The sequence below is a fragment of the Hyperolius riggenbachi genome, chromosome 10 (assembly GCF_040937935.1).
Source record: "Hyperolius riggenbachi isolate aHypRig1 chromosome 10, aHypRig1.pri, whole genome shotgun sequence".
Lineage (NCBI taxonomy): Eukaryota > Metazoa > Chordata > Amphibia > Anura > Hyperoliidae > Hyperolius > Hyperolius riggenbachi.
Window position 1 is genome coordinate 267,583,911 of NC_090655.1, and position 22,207 is coordinate 267,606,117.

The 22,207-nt window shown below is 45.8% G+C and overlaps 1 pseudogene; it reads left to right on the forward strand.

The window, feature by feature from the left end:
- Positions 1-2,054: 2,054 nt before the first annotated feature.
- Positions 2,055-22,207, forward strand: part of LOC137537176 (uncharacterized) — an 84,879-nt pseudogene continuing 64,726 nt past the window's right edge.

Consider the following 22,207-nt stretch of genomic DNA (forward strand, 5'->3'; position numbering starts at 1 on the left):
GGGAAGCCTTGTTTGTTCAGATCACTCTGCTGCTGGCTTTTTACACAGTCCACCTCTCTTATCACACTGTTATCAGTGTTATCACCTACTCACAGCAGGTGGTATTCGCAGTGTCAATACCAGCCCGCTCTAATCTTTATGAATTGACATTTAATTACCTTTTACGACATGTGCTGGAGGTGTTCACCTCACAAGGCGGTAATTCATCTCCCTGCTCGGTAATTGTAGCTTTTCATGCGGAAACAGCTTTTATGAATAGACATTTTGCTAAGTGCTCGGGAAAGTCTGCTGTTTTCAGCATTACCGCATGCAGTAATGCTTTATGAATGACAGCCTAAGCATTACCTTGCACTCATACTGTGCTACGTGATCTGGTTTGCTTGCATCCTGTATTGTCCTATTGCATACCTCCCAACATTTGAAGATGTGAAAGAGGGACACTTAAGCCACGCCCCTTGTGCGGCCTTAAGCCACACCCCTGCTTTTGCAAGAGAGTTTGCGGGGGAGGGTGCCAGTGGGTGGGAGAGGGTGACACTGGGTGGAAAGGAGGGTGCCAGTGGGTGGGGGTGGAAAGTGCCAGTGGGAAGGAGGAGGGTGTGAATGGAGAGGAGGCGGGAGCGAGTGGGCAGAGAGGAGAGTGCCAGTGGGCAGAGAGGAGGGTGACACTCAGAGGCAGGGAGGGTGACGCTCAGGGGGCAGGGACTGGGTGCCTGGGACAGGGACTGGGTGCCTGGGGAAGGGTGCAGGGTGCCTGGAGCAGGGTGACTGGGACAGGGGGCAGGGTGTCTGGGGAAGGGTGCAGGGTGCCTAGGGCAGGGGCCAGGGGTAGGGTGCCTGGGGAAGGGTGCAGGGGCCAGGGGTAGGGTGCCTGGAGCAGGTTGCAGGGACTGGGTGCCTGGGGCAGGGACTGGGTGCCTGGGGCAGGGACTGGGTGCCTGGGGCAGGGACTGGGTGCCTGGGGAAGGGTGTAGAGGCCAGGGTGCCTGGGTAAGGGTGCAGGGTTCGTGGGGAAGGGTGCAGGGTGCCTGGGAAAGGGTGCAGGGGGCAGGGTGCCTGGGGATGGGTGCAGGGTGCCTGGGAAAGGGTACAGGGTGCCTGGGGATGGGTGCAGGGTGCCTGGTGAAGGGACAGGGACTGGGTGCCTGGGTAAGGGTACAGGGTGCCAGGTGCAGGTGCCTGGGTGCAGGGACAGGGGACAGGGACTGGGTGCCTGGGACACGGTGCCTGGGAAGGGGGCAGGGGCCAAGGTGCACTGACACCTGGGGAGGATGGTGGTAGGGGGGAATGCCCGTGGGTGCGGAGGAGGGTGCCACTTTAGGTTGGGGGGGGGGGGGAAGGTTGGCTGGGCAGAAATGAGGTGTAAAACTGATCGAGGCTCCAGCCGCGGTAATGAGGGATGCCGCGGGAGCTTCACTGCTTCCTCCCTCCCTCCCTCTCTCTGAATACCCCCCTATGTATGTCTGTGTCCCCCCTCCCTGTAGGCAGAGTGAGCGCAGCGGAGCGGGCAGTCGGGTCCTCTTACCGCTGATGCACGCGCACTGTCTCTGGCATCGGACCTCCATGTGCTTCCTGTGACGTCATAGTAAACAGGAAGCACATGGAGGTCCGATGCCAGAGACAGTGCGCGTGCATCAGCGGTAAGGGGACCCGACTGCCCGCTCCGCTGCGCTCACTCTGCCTACAGGGAGGGGGGACACAGACATACATAGGGGGGTATTCAGAGAGAGGGAGGGAGGAAGTAGTGAAGCTCCCGCGGCTGGAGCCTCGATCAGTTTTACACCTCATTTCTGCCCAGCTGGCCGGGATTCAAGAGGGGGGGCCCGGGACAGCGGGAGGGCCCCCCCCAAATCGGGAGAATTCCGACCAATCCGGGACGGTTGGGGGCTATGCCTATTACTTTATGTCGACCCTAATTATTGTCTGAAACCTTAACTAATGTCCAGTGCTGTGTAATATTTTGGCGCTTTATAAATGCAATAAATAAATAAACAGAAACTGCAGTTAGTTTATTTAACACTAGATGGCGATCGTACACACAGGAAGTGATGTACCACAGCAGGAAGAGAAGTTGTAGGAAATGGAGAAAACACTCGGCTGGAAGAGGTAATTGTGTGATTGTTGTTATATATTAGGCAGAGCAGAGGTCAGGGTGGACATACTTGTTATATATTGGGCAGAGCAGAGGTCGGGGTGGACATAGTTGTTATATATTGGGCAGAGCAGAGGTCGGGGTGGACATACTTGTCATATATTGGGCAGAGCAGAGGTCGGGGAGGACATACTTGTTATATATTGGGCAGAGCAGAGGTCGGGGTGGACATAGTTGTTATATATTGGGCAGAGCAGAGGTCGGGGTGGACATACTTGTTTATATTGGGCGGAGCAGAGCTCGGGGTGGACATACTTGTTATATATTGGGCAGAGCAGAGCTGGGGGTGGACATACTTGTTATATATTGGGCAGAGCAGAGGTCGGGGTGGACATACTTGTTATATATTGGGCAGAGCAGAGGTCGGGGTGGGCATACTTGTTATATATTGGGCAGAGCAGAGGTCGGGGTGGACATAGTTGTTATATATTGGGCAGAGCAGAGGTCGGGGTGGACATAGTTGTTATATATTGGGCAGAGCAGAGGTCGGGGTGGACATAGTTGTTATATATTGGGCAGAGCAGAGGTCGGGGTGGACATACTTGTTATGTGTTGGGCAGGGCAGAGGTCGGGGAGGACATACTTGTTATATATTGGGCAGAGCAGAGGTCAGGGTGGGCATACTTGTTATATATTGGGCAGAGCAGAGGTCGGGGTGGACATACTTGTTTATATTGGGCTGAGCAGAGCTCGGGGTGGACATACTTGTTATATATTGGGCAGAGCAGAGCTGGGGGTGGACATACTTGTTATATATTGGGCAGAGCAGAGGTCAGGGTGGACATATTTGTTATATATTGGGCAGGGCAGAGGTCGGGGTGGACATACTTGTTATATATTGGGCAGAGCAGAGGTCGGGGTGGATATTCTTGTTATATATTGGGCAGAGCAGAGGTCGGGGTGGACATACTTGTTATATATTGAGCAGAGCAGAGGTCGGGGTGGACATAATTGTTATATATTGGGCAGAGCAGAGGTTGGGGTGCACATTCTTGTTATATATTGGACAGAGCAGAGGTTGGGGTGGACATAATTGTTATATATTGAGCAGAGCAGAGTTCGGGGTGGACATACTTCTTATATATTGGGCAGAGCAGAAGTCGGGGTGGACATACTTGTTATGTATTGGGCAGAGCAGAGGTCGGGGTGGACACACTTGTTATTTATTGGGCAGGGCAGAGGTCGGGGTGGACATACTTGTTATATATTGGGCAGAGCAGAGGTGGGTGGACACACTTGTTATTTATTGGGCAGAGCAGAGGTCGGGGTGGATATAATTATATATTGTGCAGGGCAGAGGTCGGGGTGGACATACTTGTTATATATTGGGCAGAGCAGAGGTCGGGGTGGACATACTTGTTATATATTGGGCAGAGCAGAGGTCGTGGTGGACATACTTGTTATATATTGGGCAGAGCAGAGGTCGGGGTGGACATACTTGTTATATATTGGGCAGAGCAGAGGTCGGGGTGGACATACTTGTTATATATTGGGCAGAGCAGAGGTTGGGGTGGTCATACTTGTTATATATTGGGCAGAGCAGAGGTCGGGGTGGACATACTTGTTATATATTGGGCAGAGCAGAGGTCGGGGTGGACATACTTGTTATATATTGGGCAGAGCAGAGGTCGGGGTGGACATACTTGTTATATATTGGGCAGAGCAGAGGTCGGGGTGGACATACTTGTTATATATTGGGCAGAGCAGAGGTTGGGGTGGTCATACTTGTTATATATTGGGCAGAGCAGAGGTCGGGGTAGACATACTTGTTATATATTGGGCAGAGCAGAGGTCGGGGTGGACATACTTGTTATATATTGGGCAGAGCAGAGGTCGGGGTGGTCATACTTGTTATATATTGGGCAGAGCAGAGGTCGTGGTGGACATACTTGTTATATATTGGGCAGAGCAGAGGTCGGGGCATACATACTTGTTATATATTGGGCAGAGCAGAGCTCGGGGTGGACACACTTGTTATATATTGGGCAGAGCAGAGCTCGGGGTGGACACACTTGTTATATATTGGGCAGAGCAGAGGTCGGGGTGGTCATACTTGTTATATATTGGGCAGAACAGAGGTCGGGGTAGACATACTTGTTATATATTGGGCAGAGCAGAGGACGGGATGGATATACTTGTTATATATTGGGCACAGCAGAGGTTGGGGTGGACATACTTGTTATATATTGGGCAGAGCAGAGGTCGGGGTGGATATACTTGTTATATATTGGGCACAGCAGAGGTTGGGGTGGACATACTTGTTATATATTGGGCAGAGCAGAGGTCAGGGTGGACATACTTGTTATATATTGGGCAGGGCAGAGGTCGGGTGGACATACTTGTTATATATTGGGCAGAGCAGAGGTCCGGGTAGACATACATGTTATATATTGGGCAGAGCAGGGGTCGGGGTGCACATTCTTGTTATATATTGGACAGAGCAGAGGTCGGGGTGGACATACTTGTTATATATTGGGCGGAGCAGAGGTCGGGGTGGTCATACTTCTTATATATTGGGCAGAGCAGAGGCCGGGGTGGGCATACTTGTTATATATCGGGCAGAGCAGAGGTAGTGGTGGACATACTTGTTATATATCGGGCAGAGCAGAGGACGGGGTGGACATACTTGTTATATATTGGGTAGGGCAGAGGTCGGGTGGACATACTTGTTATATATCGGGCAGAGCAGAGGACGGGGTGGACATACTTGTTATATATTGGGCAGAGCAGAGGTCGGGGTGGACATACTTGTTATATATCAGGCAGAGCAGAGGACGGGGTGGACATACTTGTTATATATTGGGTAGGGCAGAGGTCGGGTGGACATACTTGTTATATATTGGGCAGAGCAGAGGTCGGAGTGGACATACTTGTTATATATTGGGCAGAGCAGAGGTCGGGGTGCACATTCTTGTTATATATTGGACAGAGCAGAGGTCAGGGTGGACATACTTGTTATATATTGGGCAGGGCAGAGGTCGGGTAGACATACTTGTTATATATTGGACAGAGCAGAGGTCGGGGTGCACATTCTTGTTATATATTGGACAGAGCAGAGGTCAGGGTGGACATACTTGTTATATATTGGGCAGGGCAGAGGTCGGGTGGACATACTTGTTATATATTGGGCAGAGCAGAGGTCAGAGTGGACATACTTGTTATATATTGGGTAGAGCAGAGGTCGGGGTGCACATTCTTGTTATATATTGATTTTTATTGAAAAAATATATACAAAATATACAATACAATAAATAATAATTATATTCGTGATCAAAAGGATCACAAAAGCAAAACATACATAATCGATACATACATTGTATATCCTATACATAATGTATTAGCAACAATACTATGTACACAAGGTGATTAATTAGCCATATCACAAACTTGTATCAAGCAAAACAAAGGATTATAAATCCCTGAGCAGAAGAATACTCATTCAATCTACATTCAAAACCAGACAGGACAACAGGAAACATGAATCCATCGCCTACACCCAACAAGTGACAATCACCAGCAACAATAACCACTCATTCTGCCATTTATGCAGGAGGGGTAAACAAAGACACAAATATCAAAATCAACACAGGACAAACAAGGACACCCATAAGTTAGTTGGAGGGATAACTCCACTAATTATGTCTGCGGCCAATCATCAAAAAAGGTATGAAAAAATAAATCAAAAAACTGAAAAAGGGTGATAAGAAACAGAAAGCTCACCCATAAGAGACGGAGATAGGCTAAGGAGGCCTGATGTTCTGCCACGCAAGGACCCAGGCACCTCTGCCCAAACTACGCCTTTCCAAGTCCCGGATCCTAGATACCTCACCCAGAATATTGCCTACCACCACCTGAACAGGAATGGTTTTATGCCTAAGTGGTACCTGACACCGTGCCAACCATGTGTGCTGCCTAACAACTAAGCTGACTAAGTATAAGGTGCATAAATCAAAACCCTGGTGGTGTCTGAATGCTCCATACGCCCACTCTGCGTAACTTAGACGCTCCAGAAAGGGAATACCTAGGCTTCCTCCCACCTGTTTATACACTTCAACATTGAAAGGACAATGAAGTAGAAAGTGGTCCATGGATTCCTCAACACCACCACACTCCTCACGAGGACATCCACGTGCCTCCACCTTCAAGCACTTAACATTACCTCTAACGTAAAGCTTGCCATGAAATCAGAGGTCAGGGTGGACATACTTGTTATGTATTGGGCAGAGCAGAGGTCGGGGTGGACATACTTGTTATATATTGGGCAGAGCAGAGGTCGAGGTGGACAAGCATGTTATATATTGAGCAGAGCAGAGGTCGGGGTGAACATACTTGTTATATATTGGGCAGAGCAGAGGTCGGGGTGGACATACTTGTTATATATTGGGCAGAGCAGAGGTCGGGGTGGACATACTTGTTATATATTGGGCAGAGCAGAGCACGGGGTGGATATAATTGTTATATATTGGTCAGAGCAGAGCTCGGGGTGGACATACTTGTTATATATTGGGCAGAGCAGAGGTCGGGGTGGACATACTTGTTATATATTGGACAGAGCAGAGGTCAGGGTGGACATACTTGTTATATATTGGGCAGGGCAGAGGTCGGGTGGACATACTTGTTATATATTGGGCAGAGCAGAGGTCAGAGTGGACATACTTGTTATATATTGGGTAGAGCAGAGGTCGGGGTGGACATACTTGTTATATATTGGGCAGAGCAGAGGTCGGGGTAGACATACTTGTATATTGGGCAGAGCAGAGGTCGGGGTGCACATTCTTGTTATATATTGGGCAGAGCAGAGGTCGGCGTAGACATACTTGTATATTGGGCAGAGCAGAGGTCGGGGGAACATACTTGTTATATATTGGGCAGAGCAGAGGTCGGGGCAAACATACTTGTTATATATTGGGCAGGGCAGAGGTCGGGGTGGACATACTTGTTATATATTGGGCAGAGGTCAGGGTGGACATACATACTTGTTATATATTGAGCAGAGCAGAGGTCGGGGTGGACATACTTGTTATATATTGGGCAGAGCAGAGGTCGGGGTGGACATACTTCTTATATATTGGGCAGAGCAGAAGTCGGGGTGGACATACTTGTTATATATTGAGCAGAGCAGAGGTCGGGGTGGACATACTTGTTATATATTGGGCAGAGCAGAGGTTGGGGTGGACATACTTGTTATATATTGAGCAGAGCAGAGGTTGGGCTGGACATACTTGTTATATATTGGGCAGAGCAGAGGTCTGGGTGGACATAATTGTTATATATTGGGCAGAGCAGAGGTCGGGGTGCACCTTCTTGTTATATATTGGGCAGAGCAGAGGTCAGGGTGGATATACTTGTATATTGGGCAGGGCAGAGGTCGGGGTTGACATACTTGTTATATATTGGGCAGAGCAGAGGTCGGGGTAGACACACTTGTTATATATTGGGCAGAGCAGAGGTCGGGGTTGACATACTTGTTATATATTGGGCAGAGCAGAGGTCAGGGTGGACATACTTGTTATATATTGGGCAGAGCAGAGGTCGGGGTTGACATACTTGTTATATATTGGGCAGAGCAGAGGTCGGGGTGGACATACTTGTTATATATTGGGCAGAGCAGAGGTCAGGGTGGACATACTTGTTATATATTGGGCAGAGCAGAGGTCAGCATGGACATACTTGTTATATATTGGGCAGAGCAGAGGTTGGGGTGGGCATACTTGTTATATATTGGGCAGAGCAGAGGTCGGGGTGGACATACTTGTTATATATTGGGCACAGCAGAGGTCGGGGTGGACATACTTGTTATATATTGGGCAGAGCAGAGGTTGGGGTGCACATACTTGTTATGTATTGGGCAGAGCAAGGCACACTGGAAGAGAGGACTGTGGCACTGAATGTGCAGACACCAGAGCTTATGGGATATTATAACCCCCTAGCAAAATATGTGCTTTTCTGTGCACTTTATTAGGCAGGATAGCCAGCTTGTTAATATATTACTGCTATAATTTGTTATTCTTTCCAGAACTAATGTGTGAGCTCAAAAAACAAGAGACTTACGTGAGGAGTGATCAGCAGTCTATGGAGGGCGGTGACATGATGAGAACAATTAAAGAGGAAGAAGAAGAGACATATGTGAGGAGTGATCAGCAGTCTATGGAGGAGGGAGACATGATGAGGACATGTAAAGAGGAAGAAAAAGGGACGAATGTGAGGAGTGATCAGCAGTCTATGGTGGAGGGTGACATGATGGGGACAATTAAAGAGGAAGAAGAAGAGACATATGTGAGGAGTGATCAGCAGTCTATGGAGGAGGGAGACATGATGAGGACATGTAAAGAGGAAGAAGAAGAGCCGTATGTGAGGATTGATCAGCAGTCTATGGAGGAGGGTGACATGATGGGGACAATTAAAGAGGAAGAAGAAGAGACGAATGTGAGGAGTGATCAGCAGTCTATGGAGGAGGGTGACATGATGCAGACAATTAAAGAGGAAGAAGAAGAGACGAATGTGAGGAGTGATCAGCAGTCTGTGGAGGAGGGTGACATGATGAGGATAAAGAAAGAGGAAGAAGAAGAGACGAATGTGAGGAGTGATCAGCAGTCTATGGAGGAGGGTGACATGATGCGGACAATTAAAGATGAAGAAGAAGAGACGAATGTGAGGAGTGATCCGCAGTCTATGGAGGAGGGTGTCATGATGAGGACAAGTAAAGAGGAAGAAAAAGAGACAAATGTGAGGAGTGATCCGCAGTCTATGGAGGAGGGAGACACGATGAGAGCATCTAAGGAGGAAGACAGTTTTACAAGGATGAGCATTGGTGAGTGATAAACATTAGATATACAAATTGCTTATAAAGCTAAATAAATATAGAATCCACTCCCCTGTCCCCTTTCTGTACATCCCTCCTCAGCTCTCGGTGTCCTCTGGCCCCTTTTCCCCTATATTAGACCTGTTACAATAATGGGTGCTAGAATCTACTCCTGTGTCCCCCCCTCCCCATATCCCCCCTCAGCTCATCACCTCTGCCCCACCCCCCTCCCAGTGCTTGGTGCCCTCCTACGACCTGGACACAAGGTAGAATGATGCCACTCAATGGGGAGCATTAAGACAGCCTAGAGGCTGACAGCGTGTTCTGTTGCAACACAGGGGGCATAGGGCTGAGGAAGCGGCACCAATGTGACATCACATGGTGGGCGGGATCACAACAAAGGTATCAGCTGTCTCTAGGCTGAGTTGGTCAGTCTGGCAGATCGCTGGTTGGGGGATGAATGCTGGTCTGGAGCAGCTGTACACACGCCAGATTTTCAGATACCTCAGCTGACTTTAATCTAATGTGTGGGTGGGGCTTTATCTCTATTCTATTCCTCTGCAGTCTCAGAATCGTAAGTGTGTCAGAGTCGGTGATTTTAAGAAATTGCAGCAAAAATCATGGCAAATTTGCAGTGACTGTGTGCGCGATTCTGAGGCCTGACCCCACGGACGCAGACAGACACAGAAACCTGGCACTTTATTAGGCAGGATAGCCAGCTTGAGGCAGGGAGCACGCTTATCTGAATCATGTGCCTTGTGCTGCACATAGCAGAACACGCACTTCCGCACTATCCATTATATGCAATGGCCCACTCCGGAATTGCAAGTCATTCGCATATTTCCCATGATTATGGATCTGCTTTTTTATGCACAATGCGCACATTCCTGATTCCAATGTATCCCAAAATTACAAATGAACACAGGAAATGCGATGACAGAACTCCGCAAACCCCACAAAATCATGACAAGTGTGCTTCCTGCCTGATTCTCTAGAAGTGTGTAAGCTGGGGGTGTTCTGTAAGACGCACGGCCACTTGTGCTGCAGACAAATCATGACAAGTGTGCTCCCTGCCTGAGTCTCTAGAAGGGTGTAAGCTGGGGGGTGTTCTGTAAGACGCACGGCCACTTGTGCTGCAGACAAATCATGACAAGTGTGCTCCCTGCCTGAGTCTCTAGAAGGGTGTAAGGCGGGGGGGGGATGTTCTGTAAGATGCACGGCCACTTATGCTGCAGACAAATCATGACAAGTGTGCTCCCTGCCTGAGTCTCTAGAAGGGTGTAAGCTGGGGGGTGTTCTGTAAGACGCTCGGCCACTTGTGCTGCAGACAAATCATGACAAGTGTGCTCCCTGCCTGAGTCTCTAGAAGGGTGTAAGCTGGGGGGTGTTCTGTAAGATGCGCGGCCACTTGTGCTGCAGACAAATCATGACAAGTGTGCTCCCTGCCTGAGTCTCTAGAAGGGTGTAAGCTGGGGGGTGTTCTGTAAGATGCACGGCCACTTGTGCTGCAGACAAATCATGACAAGTGTTGCCCCTCCCTGAGTCTCTAGAAGGGTGTAAGCTGGGGGGTGTTCTGTAAGACGCACGGCCACTTGTGCTGCAGACAAATCATGACAAGTGTGCTCCCTGCCTGAGTCTCTAGAAGGGTGTAAGCTGGGGGGGGGGGGGGTTCTGTAAGATGCACGGCCACTTGTGCTGCAGACAAATCATGACAAGTGTGCTCCCTGCCTGAGTCTCTAGAAGGGTGTAAGCTGGGGGTGTTCTGTAAGACGCCCGGCCACTTGTGCTGCAGACAAATCATGACAAGTGTGCTCCCTGCCTGAGTCTCTAGAAGGGTGTAAGCTGGGGGGGTGTTCTGTAAGACGCACGGCCACTTGTGCTGCAGACTAATCATGACAAGTGTGCTCCCTGCCTGAGTCTCTAGAGGGGTGTAAGCTTGGGGGTGTTCTGTAAGACGCACGGCCACTTGTGCTGCAGACAAATCATGACAAGTGTGCTGCCTGCCTGAGCCTCTAGAAGGGTGTAAGCTGGGGGGGGGGGGTGTTCTGTAAGATACACGGGTACTTGTGATGCAGACAAATCATGACAAGTGTGCTGCCTGCCTGAGTCTCTATGCTCCTTTCAAATTTGAACCTAAAATGGTAAGATTAGGTAAATTTGCGAAAGGCAGGTAAGGTTAGCATAAACAAGCAATGATATTTACGCTTTCCTCCCACTATGTAAAATGATATATAAAGGTTAGAGCTGTCCCAATAAATTTGACTGTATTTGGTCTGGATGGTGCGACAAGAATTGTAGGAATGTATTGACAGACATTTACATATATATATATACCAGGTGATGAACTTTGTTACATGTTGCCTGAGGAAATCTTTTACAAAAAACTATACATAATCTCAGATTGCCATGTACTAATACACTTACAGCACCCATGCCTGCTCAATGAGTGTTTATAAGTTCTGACAGAATGATTTACTCTTCAATGAAAAGAGATATATGCTCGATAAGCTCCAGTGGGGGGATGGGATCTATCGGAAGGTATCTAGAATAATCAGTATTCACAGAGACTCTTGATATTGCACAAGTTGATAATTTCAGTTATATAACCAGTGACAATGGATGAATGAAGATTCTCTATTCGATATACGACAATAATCCATGAAGTATGATACATAGTGCTGAGACTGTGTGTAAGATGGATATATTCTGACGTGTATAACATGTAGCACTGATAATGATACTTCCTTCTCTTCTTCTTTTTCTTCGCCCCTTCATGTGTCTCTTCACATGGGGGAGCTACTATCTTTCTTTCTCCTCTTTTTTTTCTAAGAATGTATTGGCTTACCGTTATGTTCTTGTTATGGTATGTTGAAATGTTTTGTTATGTTGTATTTTGTATGCAAAAACCAAAAATACAATAAAAATGTACCTGTTACAAAAAAAATATATGCAAAGTTATGCAGCTGCTGCATTCGGTCCATTTCCAAACTGCAAAAACTTTGCCTCAACTTGGAATTCTCAGCAGCTCACTGACTCTCCCTAATGATAATTGCTCCTCCCCTGAAAATTCTCTAACAGGAAGTGATGATGTTTCTCTATTTGCAGGGCGGAGTCCCGGCATCAGGAACCTCTCAGAGACTCGTCTCTCTGTATCCACAGACTGTACAACGGATGGTGATGTCACTGGACAAGAGTCTCCTAGAGATATCCTGGTTACGCCAGATATCCCCCCAGACTCCCCTCACCTGTCTAACCCTGAGGGGCCTCATACCCAGCACAGCTCTCCCCCTGCTGGAGGGTCTCATTCCTGTTCCATGTGTGGGAAATGTTTTGTATGGAAATCAGAGCTTGTAAGACATGAGAGATCTCACACTGGTGAGAAGCCCTATTCATGTGCTGAGTGTGGGAAATGTTTTCGGTATAAATCAGTCCTTGTAAAACATGAGCGATCTCACACTGGTGAAAAACCTTATACATGTGCTGAGTGTGGGAAATGTTTTTCACAGAAATCAAGCCTTATCACTCATGAAAGATCCCACACTGGTGAAAAGCCCTATTCATGTGTTGCATGTGGAAAATGTTTTGCACAGAAATCTTATCTTCTCACTCATAAAAGATCCCACACTGGTGAGAAGCCCTATAGATGTGCTGAGTGTGGGAAATGTGTTGCGAGTAACGCAAACCTTGTCAAACATGAGAGATCTCACACTATTGAGAAGCCCTATTCATGTGCTGAATGTGGGAAATGTTTTGGGTGTAAATCAAATCTTGTCCAACATGAGAGATCTCACAGTGGTGCAAAGCCTTACTCATGTGCTGAATGTGGGAAATGTTTTGGGTGTAAATCAAATCTTGTCCAACATGAGAGATCTCACACTGGTGAAAAACCTTATTTATGTGCTGAGTGTGGGAAATGTTTTGCAGAGAAATCACATCTTATTTCACATGAAAGATCTCACACTGGTGAAAAGCCTTATACATGTGCTGAGTGTGGGAAATGTTTTGCACTGAAATCACGCCTTATCTTACATGAAAGATCCCACACTGGTGAAAAGCCTTACTCATGTGCTGAGTGTGGGAAATGTTTTGTACAGAAATCACAGCTTGTTAGTCATGAAAGATCCCACACAGGTGGAAAGCCCTATGCGTGTTCTGAGTGTGGGAAATGTTTTCTAAAGAAATCACAGCTTGTCACACATGAGCGATCTCACACTGGTGAAAAGCCTTATACATGTGCTGAGTGTGGGAAATGTTTTGCACAGAAATTAAATCTTATCTCACATGAAAGACATCACACTGGTGAAAAGCCTTATACATGTGCTGAGTGTGGGAAATGTTTTGCACTGAAATCAAGCCTTATCTTACATGAAAGATCCCACACTGGTGAGAATCCCTATTCATGTGCTGAGTGTGGGAAATGTTTTCTAAATAAATCACTGCTTGTCATACATGAGCGATCTCACACTGGTGAAAAACCTTATTCATGTGCTGAGTGTGGGAAATGTTTTGCACAGAAATCAAATCTTATCTCACATGAAAGAATTCACACTGGTGAAAAGCCTTATATGTGTGCTGAGTGTGGGAAATGTTTTGCACGGAAATCAAGCCTTATCTCACATGACAGATTCCACACTGGTGAAAAGCCTTATACATGTGCTGAGTGTGGGAAATGTTTTGCACAGAAACAACAGCTTGTTAGTCATGAAAAATCCCACACTGGTGAGAATCCCTATTCATGTGCTGAGTGTGGGAAATGTTTTCTAAATAAATCACAGCTTGTCATACATGAGCGATCTCACACTGGTGAAAAACCTTATTCATGTGCTGAGTGTGGGAAATGTTTTGCACAGAAATCACATCTTATCTCACATGAAAGATCTCACACTGGTGAAAAGCCTTATACATGTGCTGAGTGTGGGAAATGCTTTGCACAGAAACAACAGCTTGTTAGTCATGAAAAATCCCACACTGGTGAGAAGCCCTACTCATGTGCTGAGTAAGGGGAATGCTTTCAGCATAAATCAAACCTCGTCACACATGAGATCTCACACTGAGAAAAGCCCTATTTTCAGGTGCTGAGTGTGGGAAATGTCTTGGCCAAAAGTGTTCTGATAAACTTTTTTTTTTTGCACAAAGAAGCATTATTACACAGTATACACAGAGGCTTCTTACATGCTACTCAGTGTATTGGTTTATAGAGCTTTAAAGTCCCTGAACTGAGGTGACATAGGGCTTGAGTCACAAAGCGGTGCTAACCTACTTAGCACCTCTAAAGTCTTTAGGCTCGCTAACCAGGGTGCTAAGTAGATTAGCACCGGTTTTCTCAATCAGATTGCGCGCTAAGTCCCATAGGCTTTAATGGGCACTTCGCGCGGAGCGTCCTGCGCTCTGTGCAGTGCGCGCGTAAGGTTTTAGGTGCAAACAGTTAGCACCACTTTGTGAATCAAGCCCATAGTGAGATAAATATGGGCACATATAATAAGCCTAGTTAGAACTTGCATGTATCCACTTTTAATATTTCTTATTGGAAGGGTTAATAAACCAGGGTTAATATCTATGCTAATGAAGCAGGTTCTGCAGCTGCATGCAGCCACAGCTCTCCTGAAGAGTAAATAGAAGCCAAAAAACTTGTTATATGTCTTATAAAACACCCCTGATAACAAGAGTGCTGAAAAGTGAATTATTTGTTTTTGTTGGGAGCTGACTGAGCCAGATTTTATGTCACACTGATATGGCTGCTTTGTACATTTCAGAGTCAGAAATTAACCCCCTTAAATTAAAAACAAGAAGGTGAGACTCCAAGAAAGCTCTGTATACAATTGTTATGTACCTAATGTGAGCAGCAGATGTGGGAATATTAGAAGATCCCATTTATCCAGAATGAACTGAGGAAAGGAGATTTCCCTCTCTGTAATTTTTTTACATTCATAAAAAATATGTGAACCTTTTATTTTTTGTATGTATCATTGGCTGAGTTTCTACAGAGGGTTGGAACTGTGAATAAAGGCAATGCAATTGAAGTCTGTAACGATTGGTGTCAGCACACAGAGAGAATCTGATTATTGGTGATCTGCAGTATCACCAACAATACAGATATATACCTGATTATTGATGATCTGCAGAATCACCAATAATACAAGTATAACTAACCTCTGGACCCCTGATAAAGTGTAAGTGTTTTGGTGCAACAGTAGATTGTCTCCCGTGGAGCGAGAGACACAATAACCGATGAGCAAGGACCACCTGAGGAGCAGGTGGCCCTTGGCTGTATGAGGAGTATCTCCTAGTGAGGGGCTAGAGATACCCTTAGAGTAAATGATTCCTTGTATTGCTGGGAATCAGACTATACTACAGTCAAAGGACCCCTGAGGGCTAGAGTCCCTGACTGGGCTGCAGAGAGGCTCCTCTAAAGAGCAGGGAGTCTCTGCAGCTACCTGGCACCTAACATGGTGGTGTCACAGGTAGTACAGACAGACTGAACACCCAAGGAGTGAGTGACAGCCAGCAGGGTCGGCCAGGCCAGGTCAGCAACACACGAGCAGATAAGGTACAGAGACAGAAGGCTGATTCGGTAACCAGGTACAGGCAGGGTTGGCAACAGGTAGTCAGATATGCAAAGGTAGCGAATCAGAAAGCAGGAGAGAGGTCAAGAGAGTAATAGGTCATAACAGATATCAAACAGAGGCCTAGTCTAGAGTGTGAGGTCCGTGGTCTCAACACCCTGGAACTGGTCTAAAGTATAACACAGTAATGACACAGTATCCCTAAGCTTGGGTGTGAGGTCCGTGGTCTCAACACCCTGGAACTGGTCTAAAGTAACACAAGCGTAATCTGGATAAGTGTGAATTCCCAGGTCCACCTGGTTCTAACACACTGTGGGATCTGACTATGGTCTGAGTGCTAACACCTATGTATTCGCAACGGCAGACAACCCGAGACTGACCAGCGAGATCCATATATAGTGCAGCACTCCCCAGCGCTATTCAGCCAATGACAATCTGCGCTGGGATCAGCTGATCCCTCTTCTCTTGGCATAAAGGTCCTGCCTCCCAGCGCGCGCAGCTCTTCATCTGTGTGCACTAGAAGGCTCAGATACACCAGACACATGCTGCTGTGCGGAAACCGCCGGTCTGAACGCGGAGACAGCCGCCCCGCCGCCAGACCGCGCGGCGGCATCTCTGCAATCCTTTACAAAGTCCAAATAAGAAATGTAGCCCTCTTTTCTAAATAAATAGATCCCTACTTGTGGCCCTATAGATGGCGTTTGTACCCCAGCTCTTATGGGTGCTGTTGCCGTGTAGCAGGAAGCTAGCTTAGCCAGAGGCATTGTGGGTATTTGTATTATTCTGTCAGCCCGGTGGGAAGGTATAGGGAGAATTAGCAGTGGAGGAGAGAGAATGGCTGCTGGTCACCAGAGATCTGGGCATGTGCAGAGAGATGCACCCCTCATTCATTACATTTCATGCTGAATATCCCCCCAGCCAGGCCTCCTACAGTCCCCCTATGTATAGGGTAGGGAGGGGACCCCCGTACCACTTCTGTGTAGCAATGCAGACCTCCAGCACCGCTTGTTCCCAGATATCACATATATACCAATCTAGGACTCTGTAATTTGATATAGCAGCAGCTCGGGTGACTCCTCCTTACCCTCAAAATGTGGAACTTATCTAAAGAATAGGGGTGATGGGCAAACTCCAATGCCTCTGATTCTCAACAGACGCGTATTGCCCAATACCACCTAGTACTTTGTATATTTATTTCTGATTATATTTTCAACATTTTATATGTGTTACTATATATGATTGCTCAATAGTTTGGTTATTGATTTGATACTGACACCAAATAGATTGACAAAAATGTAACTCTACAACTGGCGGGGCCCTTGCCAACAGTCACATCTGTCAAATATTTGTTTACTTCAAAAGTCTCAACACATATTACATCCCCTGTTATAGAAGTCATTATAATTTATTATAATCATTTTCACTTCTATAAACCAATGTTTATATAATAATAATAATAATCCGAACATTTATATAGCGCTTTTCTCCTGTCGGACTCAAAGCGCTCAAGAGCTGCAGCCACTGGGACGCGCTCATGAGGCCACCCTGCAGTGTTAGGGAGTCTTGCCTTGAACTCCTTACTGAATAGGTACTTGACCTAGCCAGGATTTATATAGCACTCACATTGCCAATCACTCACATATTTCCAAGGCTTATGATATTCACTTTCTCCCTTTAGTCGACCTTGCTGAGAATTTCTTAATTTTAAATGTTTTAACAATTTGATTTGTGATGCAAATACTGTTTTTGTATACCAAACAATTACAGGATGCAAGAATATGTTTCCTGTTTGCTGCAGTAATAAAAGTTTTTTTTTCTATTCTTTTCATTCATTTTTTTTAATCGTTTAAAAAATGTAACTTAAAATATTAACAATTATATTCTACCTTCTTTCTGATAATTACATGTAATCTCTGCTGCCTGTAATTCAATTCTTTAGATAGACGTAACAATAGACCTTAGTCCCTAATTATTTCAATTTTTTCACCCATCCTATGTAAATGTATCAATTTGTATAATACGTATTATAAAGAGAAACTGTTTAATCTTGTTTCAATGTATTACATGTATGTACTTGTCTATGCAATATAACTCCCCCATACAACCTTTATGAATGAACTCAAGGAAAAAAACAACTTTTGAATCACTTCCTAACTGGACCTTACTTAAGATGAATCTGAACTCTTGCACAAGACAAAATAAGAAACAGAGAAATGCACCCTGTATGTATTTAGAGAGTTTAGCCTGTCTAATTCCACCTGATTTGTGTCTAATCACAAGTTGTAATTTGATCTCTTCCTGTGTCACCTGACTGCCATTTTCAGGTAAGGCAGATAAGCTCATTTGAAAGCACAGGATGTTAATATGTCTGCTTCCATGAAAGCAGGAAAGAGAAACAGCGCAGATTTATGTTCGGATTTGTAACAGCTGTAACAAAGAAATGTTTTTCTTTCAAGGTATTATGCTGTTGCATGTATTTTAGAGCAGAGAGGAAGTTCTGAGTTCAGGTCCGCTTTACCAGCAAACCTTCTTTGTTCCTTATGTGTAATTATATCACTGTGTAAGTTAACTCTTTCATTTCTTACAATAAACAAACCTTTAGATATGATGACAAAACTGATAGACCCTTCTTGAATAAGCAAACAAATAACCTTGGGCTGAAAATGTAAACATGATGATAAATCTGACCTGTCAATGTCATTACTTATTCATCCATAGTAAAATTATTATAAATATTAGCTGAAATAATAACAATGCACATCACTAATTGGAATTCCTGACATTGTTACAGGTATTGAAATGTGCTCCCTTCCAGCTATTGCTATAATTGTGGTGTTAATACATTCATCTTGATGGTGTTCGCATCATTTATTTGCCCTCAGCTCAGTATGATTTAATGATTAATCAAGCTATGTCTATTAAGGAGCCAAGCAGAGCTCCGACACGTGTGAGCGGTTTCCTGTGTGTCAATTGATGTTCTAAATAAAGACTTGGAGTTTTTTACCCTGCCAACTGGTGTAGCGGGACATCATTTTTGGAAATCTGGCTTTGAGATGTTTTGAATCCCTGGCTGCCAGCTGGTTTTGCATTAGTGATTGCAGCAGCTCTACCTCCTACCAATGATTTAATGTATACCTGTATTTTTTAAATATGTTATACCTCTTTTAAAAGTTTGTGTTATTATTTGGAAATTTATAGCATATTCAGTTTGATCTTCCAAACATACTGTAACCTTGCCAACTGTGATCTTTGTTCGCTATCAATTAATCTTAAAACTATATAATTGAAAAATGTATTATTGCAGGACATGATACTAATGCAATTTGTACAATAATATTTTCCATCATCTGATTTAAATGTACATTTTATGTTATCTATCTAGCCTTTTGCTTTCTTAGAAGCCCTATTGTCTCCAAATCAGATTTCAAAGTTTCTATCTACTAACTGTTAATTATAAAATCAATAATACTTTTACTATCTAAAATCCCTTCAGTAATGATTCAATCAAATTTGCAAAGTAACATTGCCATAAGGGATATCTTGTGGACATTTTCCCAATCAAAATATTACATTTCCAAACAATAATCACACATTTACCTTCTCTCAAAAAGTAATTTGATCTAAAAATGATTAAATAAAATTAAACTTCCCTTATAGAGCCTTTTTGTTTGTACAATGTCCCTCTGAATTTTTCACTATTGTATGGGAGATATCGCAGAATCTGTAAAACTAACCCGGTTCTAAAACAATAAACAATCGAACATAAAACATCGAAACAAGAATTCTTCTTCAGATGTGTCAGAAAGTTGTATGTGTCTAGAGATTTTAGGTTTCACTTCTCCGGCTCAGTTCATCCTATGTATCAGTTACGTAAAACTCAGTGTAATTCAGTTCATGAAGAAATGAAAATCTCTTTAATAATCTTCATGCTCAAGCCCTTCCGTTTAGGCCTGAACGATTTTAGGAAAAGATTGAATTGCACGATTTCTGTCAGAAATTGCGAATTCGATTCACAATTTTCTTCAAATGAAGCTTGAGCACTGAATTCACAATGTATTTACACAGTAACATTTACAAACACGCACTGACAGAAAATGACATCATACGCAGAGCTGTGGCGTTGGAGTCGAGGAGTCAGAGCAATTTTGGGTACCTGGAGTAGGAGTCAGTGGTTTCATAAACTGAGGAGTCGGATGATTTTTGTACCGACTCCACAGCCCTGATCATACCATCAAATTGATAGTATGATGTGATTTTCTGTTAGGTTTGTAAATGTTACTGCATTATGTGAATTTATCAAAACAATGGGTCAGTGAGGTGAGAGCAGCTTGCAGGTCAGTCCAGCCCTTCTGAAGCCCGCTGTGCACTGCAGTAACAGCTCGCAAATTTCGAAAAAGAGGATCCTGTCACGTGATTGTCAAAGCGGCGGTTTTGAAGATATGAAGCTTTCCCACTGTGTGCAGCCAGTAACAATCCAGTGACGGTGCTTCTCCTGCTGTGCACTGTCCCGGCCACAAGGATCCGTTTGTGTGAGCAGCAGCAAGTCAGCAACTTCCTTCCCTTAGCCCTCAGAGTCCGCAGGGTAGGCTTCGTCCGGCCGCTGTGCAGTAATAACAAACTGCTAAGTAAGGTGACGGTGACCGTTACTCTTACCACCTCTGGACGTAGGGGCAGAGAAGGGGTCAGTGCAGTGACAGTGCTTCTCCTAAAGCCCGCTATGCAGTAACAGCTCGAGCTCGCTGCTCCACGCACAGTAGTCAGTGCCGCGGCTATCAGCACTCTCGGTGGGGCTCACTCTTTCCTTCCTCCTACTACGTCATCAGCTAGGCCGCGGGCCGGCCACAAGAATCAGTTTGTGAGCAACGTAGAGTCCTTCCTTAGCTCTCAGAGTCTGCAGGCCTGTCAGTCAAGCTTCAGCCAGTTATAAAGCCTGGCCCTATAAACACAATTTTGAGATTAATCACAGCTCCTTTGCACAATGCCCAGCAGCAGCAGGCCAGCACACAACAGCTTCGCAGATCACCACATCAAGCTGTTCCCTCATCCACACTGTGTTACAGGAGGCGGAGCTGTGATTAATCCTAACAAAAAAAATTGTGTTTAGTATCAGGCTTGATGACTGGCTGATCGGCTGAAGCTTGACTGACAGGCCAGTGCAGAGTCTCAGAGAGCTTAAGGAAGGACTCTAATCCTAGTGGCCCAGCTGATGAAGTAGTAGTTTGGTGTAATAACAGCTTGCGCTGCCTTCCGGCCCCACCATTTATTTTATTACATGTAACTTTAATACAGTTTTACTTTGCGGGTGGTGATATATTCATTGCAGGCAAATGTAGACAGTGCATGGGGGAGGGATCTGTGGTGTTGCTGGCAGGAGGCTGAACACTCTGCACTGGACCTGGAGTGTATGAGGGCGGAGGGCGGAGCCTAGTGGTGGCGGGGTCTGTGTGCTCTGTGCGGGACAGTGGAGCTGTGCAAAGCAATGCATGTATGAAGGCGGTGGAGCCTTCTGTGAATTCACTGCTGTGGTTTTGTGATGACGCTGGAGACAGTGAACGGTGACACTGTACGGACTCGGATCCTGTGTGTCTCATTGGGTATGAGGGCAGTGGGGGGGCGGATCCAGAGCAGCCCACAGTGTGCCAATCTTGGATCTAATTGGTATGACAGCGGCAGGTGGAGCTGTAGAGCGCAGCCCAGCTTCTCCAATTCCCTGGAACTTCTTATTGCATATGAGGGTAGAGATGGGAAGTTCGGATCTTTTCAATGATCCGGATGATTCGAATCGGATCATTGAAAAGATCCGGATCTTTGATCCGAATCTCGGATCATTTTACAAGGGAAGCATTCGGGGGTGAAATGACTAGCACGACAGGAGAAGGGGAGGGGGGTGGACACACAGAGAAGGGGAGAAGATGGACAGAGGGCAGGGAGTGGACAGAGAAGGGAGGAGGGACGAGCAGAGAGCAGAAATGTTTGTTTGCACACAATACCCACATGCTGCAATCATTATGCTTTACATATATTTCACCTACATGTTCATCTGTATACTTTGAATGGAAACGTCGCACAGTGAAAGAAAGCATTCCCAGAAGATAAGTGCAGCTGTTTAGAGGAGTGCAGGAGGATCATATTGCCCTGCAATCACAGTGCCTGCAAAGTTACTGAGCTATGCTGAGCTGAGCCAAAAGTTTCCAATGTGTTCACTGTGCACAACTAGGAACAGACAGCCTATAATGAGCAGCACATTTCAGCCAGTATGTGTGCTGTACACATATCTGGCAGTGGCACCCATGTCCCCTCTACCTGTCCCTGCAAGGCTGGCTCCCCTGAGTCCCCTCCAACAGAGCAATCCATCTCTGCTCTGCTTCCAGGACCCCGCTGCCCGCTGAGAAGGGGTGTGTCGCTCCTGGCCCCGCCCCTTTTGCGATCCGAATCACTCATTTTGATGATTCGGATGACTCGACTCACAAAATAGATTCGGATCAAAGATCCGAATCGTTCATGATCCGGACAACACTATATGAGGGCGGTGGGGGGTGGATCCAGAGCGGCACACAGCTTCGCCAATCGCTGGATCTATTTGGCATGATGGCGCGGCGGAAGGTGGAGCGCACGGACCAGCACAGCTACTAGCGACCACTAGATTGTCTTCACAGGAATCGTGGTTTCAGTTTAAAACTGCAAAATTGTTCA